This window comes from Euphorbia lathyris, chromosome 3 (assembly GCF_963576675.1).
Source record: "Euphorbia lathyris chromosome 3, ddEupLath1.1, whole genome shotgun sequence".
Classification (NCBI taxonomy): domain Eukaryota; kingdom Viridiplantae; phylum Streptophyta; class Magnoliopsida; order Malpighiales; family Euphorbiaceae; genus Euphorbia; species Euphorbia lathyris.
In genome coordinates this window covers 14,164,783-14,184,962 of record NC_088912.1, presented here as the reverse complement: position 1 = coordinate 14,184,962, position 20,180 = coordinate 14,164,783, and the positions used below count along the sequence as shown (strand labels likewise).

The window sequence follows — 20,180 nt, the reverse complement described above, 5'->3', positions numbered from 1 at the left end:
TTTATCCATTGAGTTGATTAAGCAAGCAAGTCAAGGTACTTTCTCTTTGCTCATATCAAAAGGCACATCTCTCATTTCCATCCATTTTGGTTTAATTTGCATAACCAGTGCATACTAACATGTGTAAAGTGACTATTTCCAGGAACACACCATGTGTTGGAGAGAAAAGAAGAATATAAGAAGTGAAAGAAATATAGGAGGAAGCTTTTCTTAAATTTTATTTCTCTTTAACTTGTGCTTCTTCACTTTTAACCTATACAAGATAACTATTTATAGTACATGAAAATGTAACTATTACAACCCTAATAAATAACATTTAATAACTCTTAATCACTAATTAAGAGTGTAACTTAACATCACATAACTTCTTATAAGTTATTCTAAAACAACTTAATAACCACCAATATAAAGACTATTAATTATAAATTTATTATTTCTAACACACCCCCTTAAATTTATAATTTTTTTATCCCTTACCAAGAACATCTCTTAATCTATTGACATCTTCAACCTTCAACGTTGTTGACCTCTTCACTCTAGCCGCCATCATACCCATACATTTTCTTTGTTGGCTCTGATACCACTTTGTTGGAGAGAAAAGAAGAATATGTAATCGAGGTAAGGGAACTGAGGAGCATGGGGTAAGGGAAAAGGAATCAAGAAAGGGAAACTAAAGGAAAGGAAATGAATAACAATTAATTCTTCTATGTGTTTGGATATGTTTAGGAAATGGAATGGGGTAAAGAGAATCCAATTCTCTAGAGGGCATGGGGTAATGGCTTAACCCAAAGTGGGGTAATGGCTTAACCTAAAGTGGGTAAAGGGAATGAGTTTTTATTTGTAAACAAACAAGAACAAAGGGAATGAAACCCTCTCATTCTCATTCTCATTCCCATTCCTAAAGACCCCAAACCAAACGTCCCTTAGTATCCTAAATTTCTTTACAAAAGAATTGAATGGCTTTCAAGTGGCCAAAAAAAGCAGCAAGAAACAAAAGATGCCTCAACAACCATTAACAAAAGAATAAATCAAGGATTTGCAAACTAAAACAACTACCACTAACAAAATTGAAAAATTAAAGAAGTGGCATTTTATGCAATTAGAATAACACCAATGTCACAACAAAAACAAAAGAAAGAATAGTCATATTCCTGATGAAAAGTCTTATCAAAATTTCAATAGAATTCCTAATAAACTAGCACTGACTCCATAATGGACCTATATTATTTTTTTATAAAACTAATAGCATCTAACAAAGGCATTTGATAATAATATTTAACACCACAATGAACCCAATCAATTAAAACAATTGTTCCAAAACAAAAATTTGATAGTTTTTCTTTTAATAATGCAAATTTAACAAGTCCAGGGAACATGTTAACATAAACAAAAAATTAGTAATTTTAAACCTCAACTTACTTGCAGCCTCTCAATATCTCCGTGCTAGAATATGTGCTATGGGATAGTTTTCGACGACATTCTGCAATCAGTGATTCAATATCTTTTTTTATCTTGTGATTTGGTATGAGTGCCCATAAGATGATCTGATGCACTCACATTTTGAGATGAATTTTCTTCATGTTTCTTCACCATCATTTTTCCTGCACAAAATTAAATAAGTTAAAATCATATGCTCTTAGTCTGGATTTCTTATTTCTTAAATCCACAAAAAAATCATTACTTAAATCCATCTATACCGACCTTAAATGTTATAAAACATAACCTTCATAAAGTAGTTTTAAAAATAAAAACATACAGAGACATGGATACAAGCAAAAACCCTATTAAAAAGAAATGTTGTAAGATATAGAAGCTCAGTAGTCTCAGTCTGCCTCTAGAACCAAAACAACGGACATGGCATCCATCTCAAACAAATATTGATTCAAATAACCCTCCTGTTATATTGCCATGGACTGCCTAGTATAATGTTATCAATGTCCACCAGAACTACATCAAACAGCAGGTGGTCATCGTAACAGCCCATGGAAAATTAAATCAGGACTTGCTTATACACCCAAATCTGATCTAGCAATTTATATGGACTTGGCAGTGTCATCGGATGGCCAATGTGTGGTGCCTGGTTCCGTTTGCTTAGTGAAATGTGAGCGGATCCAAGCCGTGCCAATGGAGTAAGGATGGTTGTGAAGGCGAAAGTTGAAGAGGGCGGCACCGGGGACACCATTAGAAACAACGGTAGAGAAGAACTCCTGAACCAATGATGGGTACACAAAGATGGCGGGCACGAAAATGGTCGTGCCAACCAAAGGCGCGTAGATGATCTTCGAACGCACTACCGAGGTCGTAGTGGTCGAGAATACTACGATCGATAAATGGGAGGGCCATGACGGTGGAAGTGGAGACGGTGAGGTACTGGACCACCTCCGCTTCCGTGTGGAGGTGAAATGGGGTGTTGTATTGGTGGGTGAGTGGTGGTGTTTCTTCTCTTTCGGGTGGTGGTGGTGATTGGTGATGTTGGGAACGAGAAGAGCGGGCACGAGTGGACCGCGGGGGACGGTCACTAGCGCCTCTCTTGCTTCGGGTCATGGTTTGGGAGGAGTGAGGAAGAGTGCAGGAGGAATATGGGGAGTTAGAGTGAGTGTAAGGGAAGGAGTTATGAAAAAGGAAGGAGTATAAATAGGGGAGGAGTGGGAATCCAAGTGAAATGCGGATTCCTAGAGGGATACGCAGGGCGTGAAGGGGCCACGCCACGCGTATCCCACCTCCTGATCTTATTTGATGCAAAAATTGGCACGGCGCGTGGGGCGTGTAAGGAAGCATGCCACACGTATCGCATCTCCTGGCCAAAAAGACGTGGGAGAATGGCGAGGATGCGGGGCGTGCTTGGGGGTACGCCCCGCGTGGAAGAAGGAAGTGGAAGCATTTTTCATTTTTTTTCAAAGAGTTTTTAAATTTTTATGGATTTTAATTGGTGTTTAATGTTTTTATGATTTTTAAGGGTAATTAAGAGGGTGGTTAAGGCAAAATTAATGTAGCGGGAAGTTAAAGAATTTTAAATTTTGAAAAGAAGTGATGGGATTGGAGGTGAGAGGAGGTGGAGTGTGGAAGTAGAAAAAATGTTTGGGTAAGAGAAAAAGGTGTTATGGGGAGTTACAATTCGCAACTCCCCGAGGACACGCGGGGCGTAGAATGGGGCACGCCCCGCGCGGCCTTTTATTTTTGGTTGCGAATTGCCCGGACCAAGGACGCGGGGCGTGAGAGGTACGGCGCCCCGCATGAGTATTAAAACAGGGTCAGAGACTCGGCTAGGCGGGGCGTAATTGTGGGCACGCTCCGCGTAAGTATTAAAATAGGGTCAAAGACTCGGCTACGCGGGGCGTAATGGTGTGTACGCTCCGCGTAAGCACTTTGGATTAGCGAGGGATTTGTTTTTTTGTGGTTTTTAATTTACAAGAAACGAAACGAGCTAGAAGGATAGAAATGGAAAGAAAAAGACAATACATTCAAAGAAAAAGAGAGACAATAAAAATAAGGTGAAAAACGGATAGGATACATATAAACAAAGGGTTTGAAAAATGCAAACCGGGGCTACGTTTAGAGTCGGGGTAGCTCGACTTTCTCTTGATGTGTGCATGCTTACGGTGTTTGGAGGAATGTGGCTTCGCCATGTTATCGAAGAGCTCCACCTTGGTATATTTTCAGACGGTGGCCATTCACCCGGAAGGGTTACGTTGTCGGGACCTTGGATTTTGATTACTCCGGAGGAGTGTACATTGATGACGGTGTATGGTCCCGACCACCGACTTTTCAATTTTCTTGGGAACAGACGGAGGCGAGAATTGTAGAGGAGAACTTGATCCCCCTTGTTGAACTCCCGGATTTGCATGTGCTTGTCGTGCCATTTCTTCGTACGTTCCTTGTAAAGTTTGGCATTTTCGTACGAACCTAGACGAAGTTCATCAAGGACATTGAGTTGGAGGAGACGGTGTTCCCCTGTAACCTGCACATCAAAATTCAAAAATTTCATAGCCCAATATGCCTTATGCACTAACTCCACTGGTAAATGACACGATTTCCCGAAAACTAAGCGATAAGGTGACATCCTGATAGGCGTTTTAAACGCCGTGCGGTAGGCCCAAAGAGCATCATCAAGCTTTAGGCTCCAGTCTTTCCTAGAGGAGACATAGTCAATCGCAACGGCCTCCACTCGGCTGTACTCACATGGTTTGATCAATTTCTGGTCCGGTCTTTGAATGTCCAAAATCATCAATTTGGGCCATTAGGTTTTGATCAGGCACAATATTTGATGATTTCACGTCTGGATGAATGATTGCAACCCAAGGTAGTGAAGGCCTCTAGCAGCTGCAATGCATATCTTCAACCTTTGCTTGCAACCCAAGTTGGGATTACCTGATAAATTTGAAGACCTTACATGATGCCACTATGATGATTTTATCAGTGCTTTGCCTTTTAAAGAATACAGTGATTCCAAGGTTGATATCCTCAATATTTCCCTGAAATAACAAGGCTTTTGTACGAACCTTTCTTGCTTTATTGTTTTTACACCTGTCAATGAGGCAGTTTGGATATTGTCATTCCTTTCGGCCTATGCTATTTTCATGTGGCAATGAAAGACATATCGACCCTCTAATTGTCATCATGCATCTCAACATTATTCTTTTTTTTATAAAGAGAGACAATATATTACGAAGCACACCGAATAAATTCATTCTGAATACAAAAAGAAATACAATCAGGGAAATCTTCAATGAGAATTTCCATTTGTGAAAGGGAAAGTGCCCACGCAGCTAAATTATGAGCAGCAGTATTTGTTTGTTGTCTTTCATGCACGAACTGAACAGATTCAAAAGAGCCAACTACCTCAAAAATATCACCAAGAATAACACCCAACCAATTTGACAAAACCTTATCACCTTTTAACAGTTGAATAGTTGAGGCTGAATCAGTAGCTACTAAAATAGTATAATAACCACAATCCCGAACTATTCGTAACGAATATAGATTGCTAATAACTCAGCATGTAAATCCAACAAAGTAGAACCAATTGGGCCACCACCTGACATGGAAACTAATCCATTGCTATCCCTGACAACAATACCAAAAGATCCAATAGATGTTTTGCTTTACAACATTTATTACATTATATTGCATTACAGCGTACCAAAAACCCGGGGGTGTCAACCTAGCTGGGATGTCCGGCGGTTTGATGAACTCGTCCCGACCCTTTAATATAATTCTATGGATGAATGATTTTGTGGTAAATGCTGCAACAAGCTCTCTTCTGCAGATTCTATTGATTGATTATAAGAATTCAAAGTGTTGTTTGCTATATCATTCTTCCTGTTTATCCATGTATGAGCATTTACTTCACCGTCGACTGGTCTCCACTAAAAATTATCCCTGAACGATATTTATTATCAAATAAATTTCCTCTATCATTCTTCCTTCTTATTTCTTTATTTCTGTATTTCCTTTGCTAATGGGAAAAAATTTCGTGATGGCCGGAAAATTCATAGCGGTGGCCGAAAACTGGAACCGTGTGCCAGAAACATCAACCTTGTGGCTAGAATTTTCTGTAAAAATGGTGCATTGTAAAGATAAATGAAGAGAGAAAGTCTAAGAATTGATTTAGGAGAGAGAAATATGATCTATATTTATTGTGGGGTTATTTTATTTTGGTTCCATTAGATGGGTTGAAACCATTGAGGACTTTCCCATATGTATAATAGATGACATATTTAGAATTAAGTTTGATAATCTGATTTAGTTGTAATTTTATAATTAGTTACCATTTTTCAGAAAAAATACAAAAATAAACCTTGTGGTTTGAGCCAATTTCAAACATAAACTATATGGTTTAAAAATTCACAAACAGATACCTTGCGGTTGATTCTGTTACGCCATCTCCAACCATATAGAGTTACTACATCAACACTTCTATAATCGTCTACTCGATTTAAAACTCTAAAATGAATATTTTTGTTGATGATGAGGTGTAGGAAAAAGTAACGGGTAAAAGAGAGGTTGACGAGTGAGAAATGAGATGTAGTATAGTGATTGGGTAGGAATATTATTAAAAATTAAATTATAAAACAAATGAATATAAAAATAAAAATATCCCTTTGACTGAAAACCGTTTGTTAGTTTAGACTATCTTTGCTAACGGAATCAACCTTAATGTACCAATTTGTCAACTTTAAAGCACGTAGTTATTTTTGAAAATTACTCAAACCACATTGTTTATTTTTATACTTTTTTCCATTTTTTTGGGATAAAGTGCAAAAATACCCCTAACTTTTACAGCGAGAAGCAATTTTACCTCTACTGTCTAAAATAATGCAATTTTACCCCTAACGTTGTCAAATTGAGTCAATTTCAGACATTATTATAAAACACAGATATTTTGTTCCTTATTCTGGACTAATTGCATATCAATTTGTAATGCAAAAATATTTCATATTTCCCGTGATTTAATAATAGAATCAGAGATTAATATTTCGCTGAATGATTTTGATTTTTTTTACCCAACTCTTACAAAAAGCATTATATTTTTCTTAAAAAAATTTCGCCTAATCATATGTTTATGATGTGTTCCTAATGAGTGATAAAATGACTCACATATGAAATGTAGATGACAAGAGCTGCCATCATTAGGGATAAAATTGCACCATTTTAGACTGTTAGATGACCGACTATCTCTTATCTTGTTTGGTATTGCTGAGGATTTCTTTTCTATATGGATTTAAAAACTTGAATCAGAAGGGTTGCTTTCTCCCATGCATTACCCTCATGGTACTTGCTTCCCGACCCATTTACTTTATGCGGATGATATGCTGTTATTTGCTAAGGCCACAAAGCTTAATGTGCGAGCCATTAGAGCACTATTCCATACATATGGAAATTTCTGGGGTCAGAAGGTCAGCTGGGAGAAATCGGCGATTTACTATCAGGTAGTCTTGGAATCATACGGGCGACCTTGCCTATCACATACCTTGGAGTCCCGCTCTTTAAGAGTGCTCTAAAGTCTCGACATTTGATCGGTTTGGCGGATCGTTTTTTGAACACTTTTAGTCAATGGAAGGGAACAACACTCTCCTTCGCGTGCCGAATAACTCCAATTAAGGATTCTTTAACAAGGCCCTCATACACTCATTCATGATTTACAAATGGCCTGGTGCACTTGTAAAACGTCTGAATAGAGGGGTTCATAATTTTTTATGGACTGGCAGCCGTGATTCAAGGAAACTCCTCGTTGTTTTGGAAGAAAGAGGCCTTGGGGTAAAACATTTTAGGCTCTTTAACACTTCGTTGTTTTGGAAGTTCTGATGGGGTCTGATTAAGGACTCGAACTTAGTCATCTCCTTATTAAAAACACGATTCTTCTCAGCGGTGGGTATTCAAAGAGCGGTTATCGGAAGCTCGATGGTCTGGTCCTCATGTAAAGGCACTTATGGCACAATATGTATGCAGGTTCATTGGTGGATTAGAGCTTCATCGCGTCTGATTTTTTGGAATGACCACTGGATAAAGCCAACAGTGGCTCTGAGATTGGGTCTTCCGGTATCCCACAGCGGGTGTTGTGCAACAAAATGGAGGAATTCCTAAATGGGAATTGTTGGAAAAATCTTAAAGAAAGGCGGATGCATGATTACGCATCATTCGCAAAACCTTATGATTATTTTTGAAAGAAAAATTATAAGGCATAAAATTAAGCGAATAAACGAGTACTCAAAAAATTGCGAAAAGGGTCTGGCCACCCTAATGAAAACAAAACTAACTACGAAAAATTACAAGTATGAAGTCGGCAAGAGGCAAGGGTCACATACGAAAATAACCGGCATTAAAGCGACGAAGGATAAAACAACAATTGCACATATATGAAAAGCGGCGGCAAGGTCGCTCGGTTGATATATATACTGGCAGTTTGTTACATACAACAGTTCGGATATAAATAAAATTATATTACAGTTTCTTCTCCTTCGCCTCTATTGCCCCCTTCGCCTTCAGCGGCTCCTTCATCTTCTCCTGTGGGATGATCTGCTTCAAGCGAATCCCCAACAATCAAATCAGTAACCGCATCAGAGCGAGAAACATCTCGTTCAACGTGAGAAACATCTTGTGGTGCCCCTCCTTCTACGTTCTGATTTGGGATCTCACAGCTAATTGGAGAATCATGAAAACTCTACCAATCCAGGAGAAGTACCTCATCCATATCAGCATCCTCGGCCTCCAACTTGTCCCATTTCTCAGCTAAATCCTTTTTAGGAATGGGAACCTTGGGGCGATTAAGTACATGATCTGGATGTCCATGCTCATAAGCCGCATGAATCCGCTCTCCATACCAATAGATGCGAGCACCATCTTCAGCTGTGATCTCCTCGGCCCTCCTCTTTTGCATCTCCAAGGCTTCCTTGGACGAATTCAGATCATCAATGACTTTCTGAAGCTCATCGGACTTAGCCTGGAGGGATTTGAGAGCTTCCTCCTTCTCGCTCATAGCCTTCTGACAAGCACCTTCAAGGACCTTTACTTTGCCTTGGACATCATCAAAAAGCGACTTCTGAGTCGCCAATTCAGTACCAAGGCTTTCTAACTCTCTAGCTCGTTCAGCATCCCTGCAGAGAGCACCCTCCGCGAAATTGATAATCTGCATATAAGACGATACGCGAATAAAAAGAGCGAATAGAGACATGCGTTTGAAGGATAGAACATAAGTGGAAAGCAATATACCTCTATAGCTCGCTTCTCAATCCCCTCCATGGCAGTCGGAAGCGGCACCTGTTCGCGCACACGAGAAGCGGAGGGAAGTCGCCCAAGTGAATTGCATATGGAAGAAACAATGTCCCTACAGGAAAAGCTCACGGCTTTACCAAAGGTTCTGGTCCACCATCCGCTGATATCAGAAATCGGCTACGGATACACAAGGAGAAGGGTCAGGAGAACAGTGAAAACTGACAAGAGAAAATAAATAACGCAAGAAGAGCGAATAAATTATGATACCTCATGAAATGGGGGACCGCCCTTGGCTTTGGATGGAGTGGACGTAGATGTACCACCGACAGTCAAGGATACGGAGGTATTCTTCTTCCTAGGGCGAGAAGACTCCACATCCACATTACTCTTCCGCTTCCTATTTAAGGGAAGCTCCTTAGAAACAGAAGCGGGGCCCTGTGAAACGGAAGCAATTGGGGGGGAAGCCGCCTCAACAGAAGGAGTCGCCCCCACAGGAGAATTCGCCCCTGCAACAGAAGTTGTTCCCGCCATCCGCTTCTTCCTTCTCGCCAGGGCTTTCGCTTCCCGATCTGCAGCGAGTTGAGATAAAGGATCACCCCTGCAAAGGGTTAAAAGAAATCATCAACTTGGAAATAAGTTAATAGTACCTTGTACAAAAACGCGATAAGGGATATAGACAACACGATCTCCCTCGCGGTAGGCAATCGCTACTCGGCTTCTTAGCATATGGAATGCCTGATCATATGTCCATACAAAAGGAGGAGTGCTCTTCAAGAACTTTATAATATCGGATTCGTCCTTGCTGGGGTAACCAAAGTTCAAACTCTTTACATTGGGTCGGCCCCAGCAGCGAAGAAAGTTTGGATTCCCTTCATGGAACTTAATGAAGAAATAGGACTTATCCCACTCGCGGATTTTGTTCGACTTCTCATCAAAGCCGTAGTAACCGCTCTGTCGGATGAAAGTAAATACTCCCCCGAACTCTTGAAATGATGAAGCTTAGAGAAAATCTTGAGCGAGAGGGGAACCTCCAGACAATCCGCCAAAAATTTATCCAAGGTTAAGTCGGCCCATTCGTTGGGATGCAGTTGTCCGGGTGCGATTCCATAACCACCAAGGATGGAAGCAATCTCATCCACCAGCGGATACGTGAAACCGCAGATAATCTGGGCGACAAAAATGGTGAAATACCCCTTTGGGTAGTCGCCCGGCCCTCTATTCTCCCCGGGAATGATGGTTTCCAGACCTTGGAGCCAAGGATACTGCTCCCGCAAGTCATCAATCGTCTCGCGGCAAACTAGGCTTCCCAACCTGTCCCTTTTTGGTAATAAACGGGGAGTTGGGACAGGTGGTGGAATCAACTTCTTAGGGTCAAAACCTAGACCCTCATCAGTTGTATTCGCCAGATGGAGGAAATCGGCGGGATGGGAATCAGACCAAGGAGAGCTGGTTGAAACTTCATCAATCATCTCATCAACCTCATGAGACACCTCGCGAATGTAATTTTCATCGAACGGTGCGAAATCGAGGTCAGGGTTCGACATATTAATGAAGAAAGACGAGCAGAAATAAGAAAAGGGTCGAACGAGTTACAAGTTGCGAAAAGGAACACTTACATGTGAAAGAGAATACAGAGAAGAACGAACGCTAAAGGGTTGACGCCGGAGAAGAAATGACGGAGAACGAAAGAACCACTTTCGAATTTTGAATATCCAGACGAAGACAAAGAGTCCCCTATAATATATGAAAAGACCCTAAAGGGCTCTTGCCAAACTAAGGGAGAGGCATGTGATGATCCGTGAAACCAAACCGGGCCGAATCATAAACACGGGCCCAACCTATACTTAGGCCCATGGTTCAAGATCAAACGAGCTCCGAATAAAGGAAGCGGGTAAAACGAGTAACCGCCCCGAAATCCTAAACGGAGCATTAAACCTCCCACTCAAAACAAACGAGACCACGTTTGTAGCCACGTAAGGGACGTGGCCTGGAAAGAGTAACCGCCCCCGGCGGTTAACTAGGAACACTTATAAAAAGGACATAGAAGCAAATGGGGAGGTACGTACACATATTTTCCCCACAATACCAGTATCAATTTACCAACCTTCCCATAAAACTGACTTGATCGTCGGAGAGTTTTCCCGGAGATCTTGTCTCCGGTTCTGTTTTGCAGGTAAGCGCGGCGAAGATCATCAAACCGAATCTAGCAAGTTATCAAATATGAATGAAATTGTTATTAAACTAAAAAAGAATAAAATATTAACACACCTATATCTAATCTACCAATGAGTTACTACTGTTTAAAGGTAGCAGTTCCGCTGCTGTCTAGAAATGTGTCTTGGGCATCCAGTCTCTCTCTTATATAGAATCCGACCAAGTGTCTCTCTTATATAGAATCTGACCAAGTGTACCAAAATATATATATTGGGTTATTATGGATTGTGTTTTTTTATCTGAAAATAAATTCATAATTAGAAATAGCATATCTGATGAAAATATAAAGGGTAAATAATTTATTAATCCACGTATTTTTACCTAACATATTGTTTAGTCCCATATTTTGAAAAACAAATCATAAGGTCATATCTTTTATCAATATTAACCATTTGGTCATTCTGTCTTGTTTTTTTAGATTTTTAACCGTATATATATTAGCTCTCATGGCAGCCGTAGTAGATACAAGATGACCATGTTGCTTTGTTATTTTTAGTCTGTCTGTTTATATCAAATATAACGGTTAAAAATCTAAAAAAAATGGACAAAATGACCAAAGAGTTAATATTGGCAAAAAATAGGGATCTGTTTTTCAAAATAGAGGGACTAAACAGTGTGTTAGGTAAAAAGGACGGGACTAATAAACCCAAACATAAATATATTAAAAATATCATATTTTTTAGTGAAAGCTGGGAGTAGAAAAACAAGGTTATGAATATTTCAATTAGGCTAACATGCTCAAAAACCTTTAAAACATTGGAACCCTAATATTATTTAAAAAATAAAATAAAACAAATTCACAAGATAAAACAACCCCAAAAACATCATAAGAAGTGGGAATCTTTATTTCATAGGGTAATAATAAAAGATGAAACACATAGGTAATGCAAGATTACATAGATGATTGTTGAATTGATCAACAATAACACTGACAGTAAGGCTGTGGGACAGGCTTGCAAAATCCACCTCTTGTGCATTCAGAACAATAGGTTATACAATCCGAATGATCTGAGCAACTTGGTCCATGGCTGTTGCAGCACACAGAAGTGGGGACTATTTCACCCATCACAACCTTTGGACTCAAAACCATCATAATTGATATTAGAATAAATATTCCAAACACCTTCATTTTTCACTGTTAATTATACTTAAATGTCTATATGGATATCAATTTCTTTTCTACTACCTTCTTTTTATACTACTATAGTTATTTAGAAAAGGAAACTAAATCATTATGTTGCTAGAAAAGAAACAAAATCCGTTTGTTACTTAAGTGCTATATATATTCTATTTTATATGATCTTCTTACCATTACTGCTAAAATATGAAAAATATGTCAATATTTTGTTATTATTCGGTGCATATTTCACAACGTTGATATTAGTTAGTATTTGTGTTTTTCAATGGACATTTCAAATCAACATTGATATTCATGAACTTTAATAAGAAAAAACTAAATTTCCACATTAATATCAATGTATATATTTACCGGCCAAACAAGCTACCGATTAAATGACTTGATTTCCAAGAGGATGGTAAATCAATTCAGCTATATTTATGTAGTTGAGTGACTATTACATAAATTCTTCACGGAGTTTCAAAAAAAAGGTAAAGTAGTATATTATATAAAATGGTGCGAGTTCTAATATAAACTTGAACATTCCAATTAATAAATTTTTGAGTGAAGTTAAAGTCTTCAATTATATTTTTCAAATCTTTATAATATTGTTTTAACAATAATTTAATAAAAAGCATGAGTCTATTTTCTTAATGGATAAAACTAAATTTAGTGCTTACGATTTAAGAAAATGTAAGATTTAGCTTTAACGTATTAAATGGGGCAAACTTAACCTTAAATTTTCCAAGTACGATCAAATTTAGTCATACATTATCAAAAAAATAGAAAAGTGGTTTGATTCATTTTTAACTGCCACTTCAAACCCTCCAAATATTAATTATGTCTAAAATATTTCATGTATTACTGACCAAATTATAAAGATTTTTTTAAAATGATAAAAACTAAATATGCTATATAAAAGTAAATCACCAGTTTTTTTTGTCATATGTCTAAAACATTTAGGGCTCCTTTGGTTCATACAATAGGGAGGTAATAGAATAGATATTCCTTAAGCATTCATATTCCAACATTTTGTTCAACTTTTGTATGCGGAATAACTATTAAGGAATATGGATTCTTTGATTTAACCTAGTAATAGACTATTTCTAAATCAATATCATTATTTATTTCCAAAATTACCATCTAACCAATTTCTTTTTGCAAATCCATAATTTATATCCTAAAAAATATGAAAAAATGGAAAAAACGTTATAAGTGCAAAAAATATGAAAACACACAAAATATGAAAAACACAAACGTTAAAAAATAAAAAACACAACATAAAAAAACGCGAAAAACATGAACAAACGCAAAAAAAAAACACAAAAACGTGAAAAACGCGATAAACATGAAAATGAAGAACACTAAAAAACGAAAAGGTGAGAAAACGAAAAAAAACGACAACGTGAAAAAACGTTAATAACAAGAAAATGTGAGCAATCGCGAAAAAAACCAACACCCAAAAAACGCAAAAATATGAAAAACGCAAAAACCTGAATATCACGAAAAAATACAAAAAATGTAAAAAACGCACAAAACATAACGCAAAAAATCGAAAAACATGAAAAAACGAAAACATACGAAAAAATTACAGAAACTTGAAAAAACGCGAAAACGTGAGAACGTGAAAACGTGAAAAAACATTAAAAACACGATAAACATGAAAATACGAACAACGTAAAAAACATGATAAGGTGAGAAAACACAAAACACGAAGAAGGGAAAAACCCGAAAAACAAATTGCAAAAAAACACAATAACGTGAATAACACGAAAACATGACAAAACATGGAAAATACGAATATATGAACAAACGTTATAAACGTATTTTTTCATATTTTTGTGTTTTTAATGTTTTCGTGTTTTTCTATTTTTGCACGTTTTTGTGTTTTTCGACTTTTTTCACATTTTTCTGTTTTTAACATTTTTTTACTTATTGTGATTTTTGGATTTTTCCACTTTTTGTGTTTTATTGTTTTCGTGTTTATGACAATTTTCATATTTCTTTTGTGTTTTTCAGGTTTACTGTTTTCCATATTTTTTCCACCAAACCTGACCCTCATTTTTCTATACATTCTAACCAGAGTTGCATAATTGCACTCTCCCTTGCCCCATTTGATCATTCCCTTAAAATTTTGCTTATTTTTCTAATCGCATTATAAGATGCTGACACCGCCACTATTCCACCTCTCTTCACCATTATTTCGAGTATCGTTACTGTCTCTTTCGGCATCACATTCATTGCTTCATTCAACATCTCCACCACTCTTCCCTCCACTAGTCTCGCCACTGTTTCTCTGTCTCCTGTCAAATTTAAAATCCCCATCAAATCCTCCTTTTCTTGAACACATGTTACGTGACTTTGGATCAATCCCTTTATGACACGTATTTTCCTCCCGAGCCGTTTCCGATATGAGTGGTCACCACATAAGCTGAATATGGTGGCTGCTGCTTTAGCCTTTGCCTCGCACGTGACACCCGAGTGTAACACCTCGATAACGCCTTTTAAAGCAAAGTTTGTTACAGCATTACCTGTAGATTCGGAATATCTACACCTATATCCGAGCGTAGGTAGCATACTAGTAAAGGTATTATTTCATCTCCTGTTATCCGGGTTTGTTTTGGCTAGCACGCGAAGCTCATAAATGATGTCATTGGCTATCTTTTTTTTTTTAAGTAAAGGCAGAGAGCAACAAGGTTGAGAGGCAAAACTCATCCCAGCTAGGTTGGCACCAGCCCCTACCCACAACCCCCAAACACCTAAATTTTATTAAATGAAATGAAAAGAATTACAAAAATAAAGAATGAAAAAATGAAAAATTGGACTACAGGTCCAAAACCAAACTTAACAATATCGCCTATATGAAGTTCTATTGAAATCATTCAAAATATATTCTGAACAAAACGGTGAATAGTTGTCCCACCACTGTTCCCCGTATCTTTAGCCCCTTTACATGCAAGACAGTCAGCAACTGAGTTACCCTATGTTATGGGCCCGCGCATAGGATCTCGTCACAGGTCTTTTCACCGGGAAATTCCCTCGGTTTCCCTTGTTGCTCCTGTTCTTCGTAGAACCTATTTTAAAAACGCAGTAGCGATTTGTAAGAGATCGCTTAACTCCCTGTATTGGTTTTTGATTTAAAATTCTCCATCCTTTATTCCATAAAATTCCCCCTATTTTAAGAGAGAGAAAGAATCCTAACAGCACTAGGTATCTTTCCTCAAATAGGATTCTACCACTTAATAATTTGAAGTCCTAACAAAATACTACCAGCTAATAATACGACCTACATCAACTATAATAACATTAAAAAACCTATCCTACAGCAAATGGAACTCCCAAAATAATAAAACTCCTAAATATTAAAGACTCTTAAGTAATAAAAACCCTAAAGAATATAACATAAAACCAACTATTACAACATTTCTTCCCTCTTCGAATAGAGCTTGTCCGCAAGCTCGAATTTATGAAGGAATTCATATTTGTCATCCTCCTTCATCCTCCAATTCGTCCATCAAAAGGCAGAAGAGTTTCTTACATTTATGTCTTGGTGAGTAAAGTTCATCGCAATTAAAACACAGCCCTCCGGTCTGTCATTTCAGTTTGGGACAACCTTTTGATTGGAGGCAGAGTGTTGTTACTCATGTTTGATGTTGTTAAGGTGTTACTCGCACAAGTCTTTTGATCATTGATGTCGGTTTGAATCGAGGGTGACTTGAGCCCCTTTGGGACTACCAATGAAGAATTGGCCTGCCCCATGCTTAATCCTTGGTTGATTAACAACTTTCCCTCAAAAGCTCTGGCGAAATTCATGGTAGTAACCAGATTTGAAGGATTTTGCATCTCCACATCCATTGTTAAGGTTTCAGATAACCCAGTAGTAAAGAAGTCGACTTGTTGCTCATCCCTCACGGACACAGCCCTCGCCAGAAGGGTTTGAAATTGTTCTTGGTACTGTTCCACCGTTCCGGTTTGTCGAATGTTAGTTAATTCACCCAATGGATTGCTGCTCAATGGTGGTCCAAAACGCAGCAAACAATAGGACTTGAACTGGACTCCTCTTGTTCGAGTCGGTGGTACCATAATTGTGCTTCTCGTGTCATGTGAAAGGCAGCTAACCCTACCATCTCTCTTTCGTCTGTATTTTGATTGCTGAAAAATTGCTCACAGCGGTACAACCAGCCTAAAGGATCCTCCTTTCCATTGTAAGAGGGAAACTGATGTCGGGTATATTTTGGAATGGTGTTTGAATTACGGTGTTGGCCATCGTAATGACCTGTTGTCTTTGATTCATTGGATTCCTTTCATGCCTTCTTTTAACTCTCGCAACTGGTGACTGAATTTTTTGTCAGATTCGGTTAGCCGGCAATCCATATCCGGAACCTTTGTCGTCCACTACTCAAAATCACCCATGACGATAGGCTCTCATACCAATTTGTTATGGGCCCGCGAATAGGATATCGTCACATATCTTTTCACCCGGAAATTCCCCATATTTATAGATTACTTGCTCTGTAATGTCTTTACACAACGACCTTACATCTCCGTCATCTCAAATTTACAAGCACAAAAAACCCATTGACTATTAGTTATTTAACGACACATCCTCTACATGATTATGAAGTTCCATTGTTAAGATTAATCCAACCTTCTCAATAGGTACTCAACTTGAACTTCTTTGGTCCATGGCACGATCCAGTCTCCATACAGCTTGGCAACCAAGCTTGGATCTATTTTGTATGCTCGTTCATCTTCATGTCCGTCATGAATTACAGTAATCTGTTGCCCAAAAGTTAAGGTTTTTACCTCCACTCTCTTTACGATTGCCTCTTCTACTTTGCTGTATGTCAGCAATTCCATTAGTTTACCACAGTCCAGCAACTTTCACAACTTCCATTAAAGGCAATTTGGTCTCGGGGTGTGCTGCTATTTCCTGTGCCTGTGCCCGAGAAGGAAAGAAATGAATGATGTCAAACCAAATGCAGTCAAGTCAGTCCTAAAGGAAAAGCAACAAATATCCTATCTAGTATTTGGAAAACTTGGGTTGGCACTATGTTTAAGAAACCAAATAAAAGAAGATAACCTCAAACAAAATTAGTGCATTAGGCACTAGATTTGATACTTTATCAGTAAGGTGTGGGGGTAGACAACAAGCTGTATACTGAAAGAATATCCTTCAATAACAAATCAACTTAATTTCCTATAACTTTATATTATACTTATAGGATTAAACACTATCTAGACTTGTTGCAGTATGTATAGCCATGCTACCGGTGAGTGCCATATAAGCGGCCCCAAATCATTTCGAACTGACCTGTTATGAACTCACAAAAACAACAGGTATATTTATATTTGACAAATGAGGGTCTTAAAAAAAATTCTAATAATATGAAAATGCCTTTATCCTCTTGGTATTTCTTCATTTTTAAAGTTGTACTAGTACATTAACATTAAAGCTTTATTGTCATTTATCTACAATCAAATATCAATTACCAAAATCCAGCAATCTTAAGCATGAGTTATTCATACCACTGAATATAAAAAAAGTTGTACTAGTACATTAACTAATACACTTGTTATTTTCTTCATTTTTAAAGTTGTACTAATTATGGCCTATCCATTTGCTGCATCCTAGCTCAATATTCTTATCTCGACTATTCCTCTCTAGTAAAAATGGGTTAAGTTGCTTATTCTAATGGGGTTATCAATGGAAAAGGACATTCATCTCGTAGATGATACATAAAAAATTTCTGGTATATGAAGACGAAATTGAAGACCGCTTAATATTGTTTTGTTGGTATCAATTTCAACCCACTTAACACATAATTAAAATATCATTATCACATCTAATAAACGAATTCTAACAGAAAAAAATAACGATTAACCCAATTTAAACCCACTTATCATACAATTAAAATATCACTATTAGTTAATTGTATAGCTCAACCCTCAAGTTGACAAATTTTGAGGAATTTGCCTAAATACAATAAAACCGACTTAGAATCAACAACCAAAGTACTATAGCCAGGAAAACAAGCACGACCATGAGGTGCACATCAAGGTTCAGTTGTCTTACCTTACAATAATGTATACCTGAATTAAAACCAACTTAGAATCAACAACCAAAGTACCATAGCCAGGAAAACAAGCACGACCATGAGGTGCACATCAAGGTTCAGCTGTCTTACCTTACAATAATGCACTACTTAGAGAAAAATCAACAACAATATGTACTACTTTCCAATATGATACTACCTCCGTTTCATATTACACGTCTTTCTACAGACTTTTTTTTTGTTTTATTATACATATCATTTTATATAAATAGTGGAGTCAATAACTAAGGGGCCACAATGTGCTTTTTCTAATATCCTTAATTTCTATACAGCTCTCTAAAACGACATCTAATATGAAACGGAGGAAGTAGTTTTTCAAAACCAAACCTTAAAAGCATGGGATAAATATAGTTTAGCCCATGAATAGGATCACTGTAAGCTATGCTGAATTTGTAGTTCAGTTCAATAACGAACCTTTCCTCATGATCCTACCAGATTCATCTTATCTTCAACAAAGTCTTTTAAAACCAAACCTTAAAAGCATAGAAAGAATATAGTTTATCCCATAAATAGGATCATTGCAACCTATGTTGAATTTGCAGTTCAGTTCAACAAGGAACCATTCATCACTAGCCTATCGATCCTATCATATTCATCTTATCTTAAACAAGCAATGTTAACAATATGACTCCTGATTTGCACATTTGAACAAGGAATTAGTAATTTAAACCTCAACTTACTTATGTGTTATTATCATCTTCATGATAGTTTTCGCCGGCAACATTCTGCAATAAGTGATAAAATATGTTTTTTTGTTCTTCTTAGTGCCTGGAAGATCTGCTGATGCACTCACGTCTTGACATGAATCTTCTTCCCGTTTCTTCACCATCGTTTTTTCTGCACAAAATTAATTAAGTTAAAATAATTGATTCCATCGGGTTTGATTTAAATAAAAAAAAACTAAAACCTTCATTTCTTTACGCTATCATTTAAAGGAAACAAAAGTAACTAAACTAAACATTTGTATCTGAAGCAAACTAGCAAAGTATCCACAAAAATTTCTCATAATACTGTCATGTTTTTTTATTCTAGGTACAAAAGTCCGATAAAATCCATTTTAAATCAAGTGAAATATTGAAGGATAAATAAAACAATCAAACAACTTGGAACACACAATATCAATATTCACATAATGTGAAGAAAGGAGAAGAAAATTAAAATAGGTAAGTATCATAATTATCAAGTTATTGATAAAAAATAATCTTTGCAGATGTTGTGCTTATTATTACCTATTGTATCAAGAAGGTCTGAATCTTGGAACTTTGTTTCTTATGTCACATGAAAGTATGGCATTGAAACAACAATTTAGATCCACCAAAAAATAGAACAATTGAAAATATTAATATAGTTGAACATTAACCATGCATGTAGTTCAAAACACTGAAGACATTTATCATAATATAAAAAAAACACTGAGTGATTAAAATATCAGTGACCAACACAAAAACTCAGTGATAAAAAACCATACAGTGAAGGGATAGAAGCACATATGAGTAATTAAAGTAATGGAAACTATTTAAAATATTTAAAATTCAGATCATCAGCAGCACTCAGTGACAACTAAGCTAACTCGAGTTACATCCGAAGACAACAAAGATTTAAAAGTTGAAAACTGATAACGTGAGTTAGAATCAAATACCTTGATGATTTGAAGACAATAGATCTTAGATTAGATCCAGAAGTACCAAATCAGATGATGGAAATTATCAGATCTTGTTTTTATTCTTTAGGACGAAATCAGATGATGGCCTTTGTTCCCGTTAGAGAGGAGGAACTGGGAAGAATCTGATTAGATCTTAGATTAGAGCCAGGAGGATGAAATCAGATGATGACCTTTGTTGCCGAGAGAGAGATAACGAAAGGTAACTTGGGGAGGAACTGGGAAGAATTTGGTTTAGGGTTTTTACTTTGACAAGCTACTCAAACAGATTAAGCAAAACAGAGGAGATCAACAGCAGCGTTGATGAGAAAGAGTGAAGAGAAGTTTAAAGTAGGGTTAGATAGTGTTTCAGCTTTTCTTC

At 37.2% G+C, this 20,180-nt stretch overlaps 1 long non-coding RNA gene across 1 annotated transcript; it reads right to left on the bottom strand.

Moving 5' to 3' along the window:
- Positions 1-15,201: 15,201 nt before the first annotated feature.
- LOC136223606 (uncharacterized) lies at positions 15,202-20,180 on the bottom strand. Its single transcript, XR_010686030.1, has 3 exons — positions 19,799-20,180; positions 18,840-18,996; positions 15,202-16,982 (listed from the first exon to the last, which is right to left on the bottom strand). It is a non-coding gene; the product is annotated as an uncharacterized lncRNA (long non-coding RNA).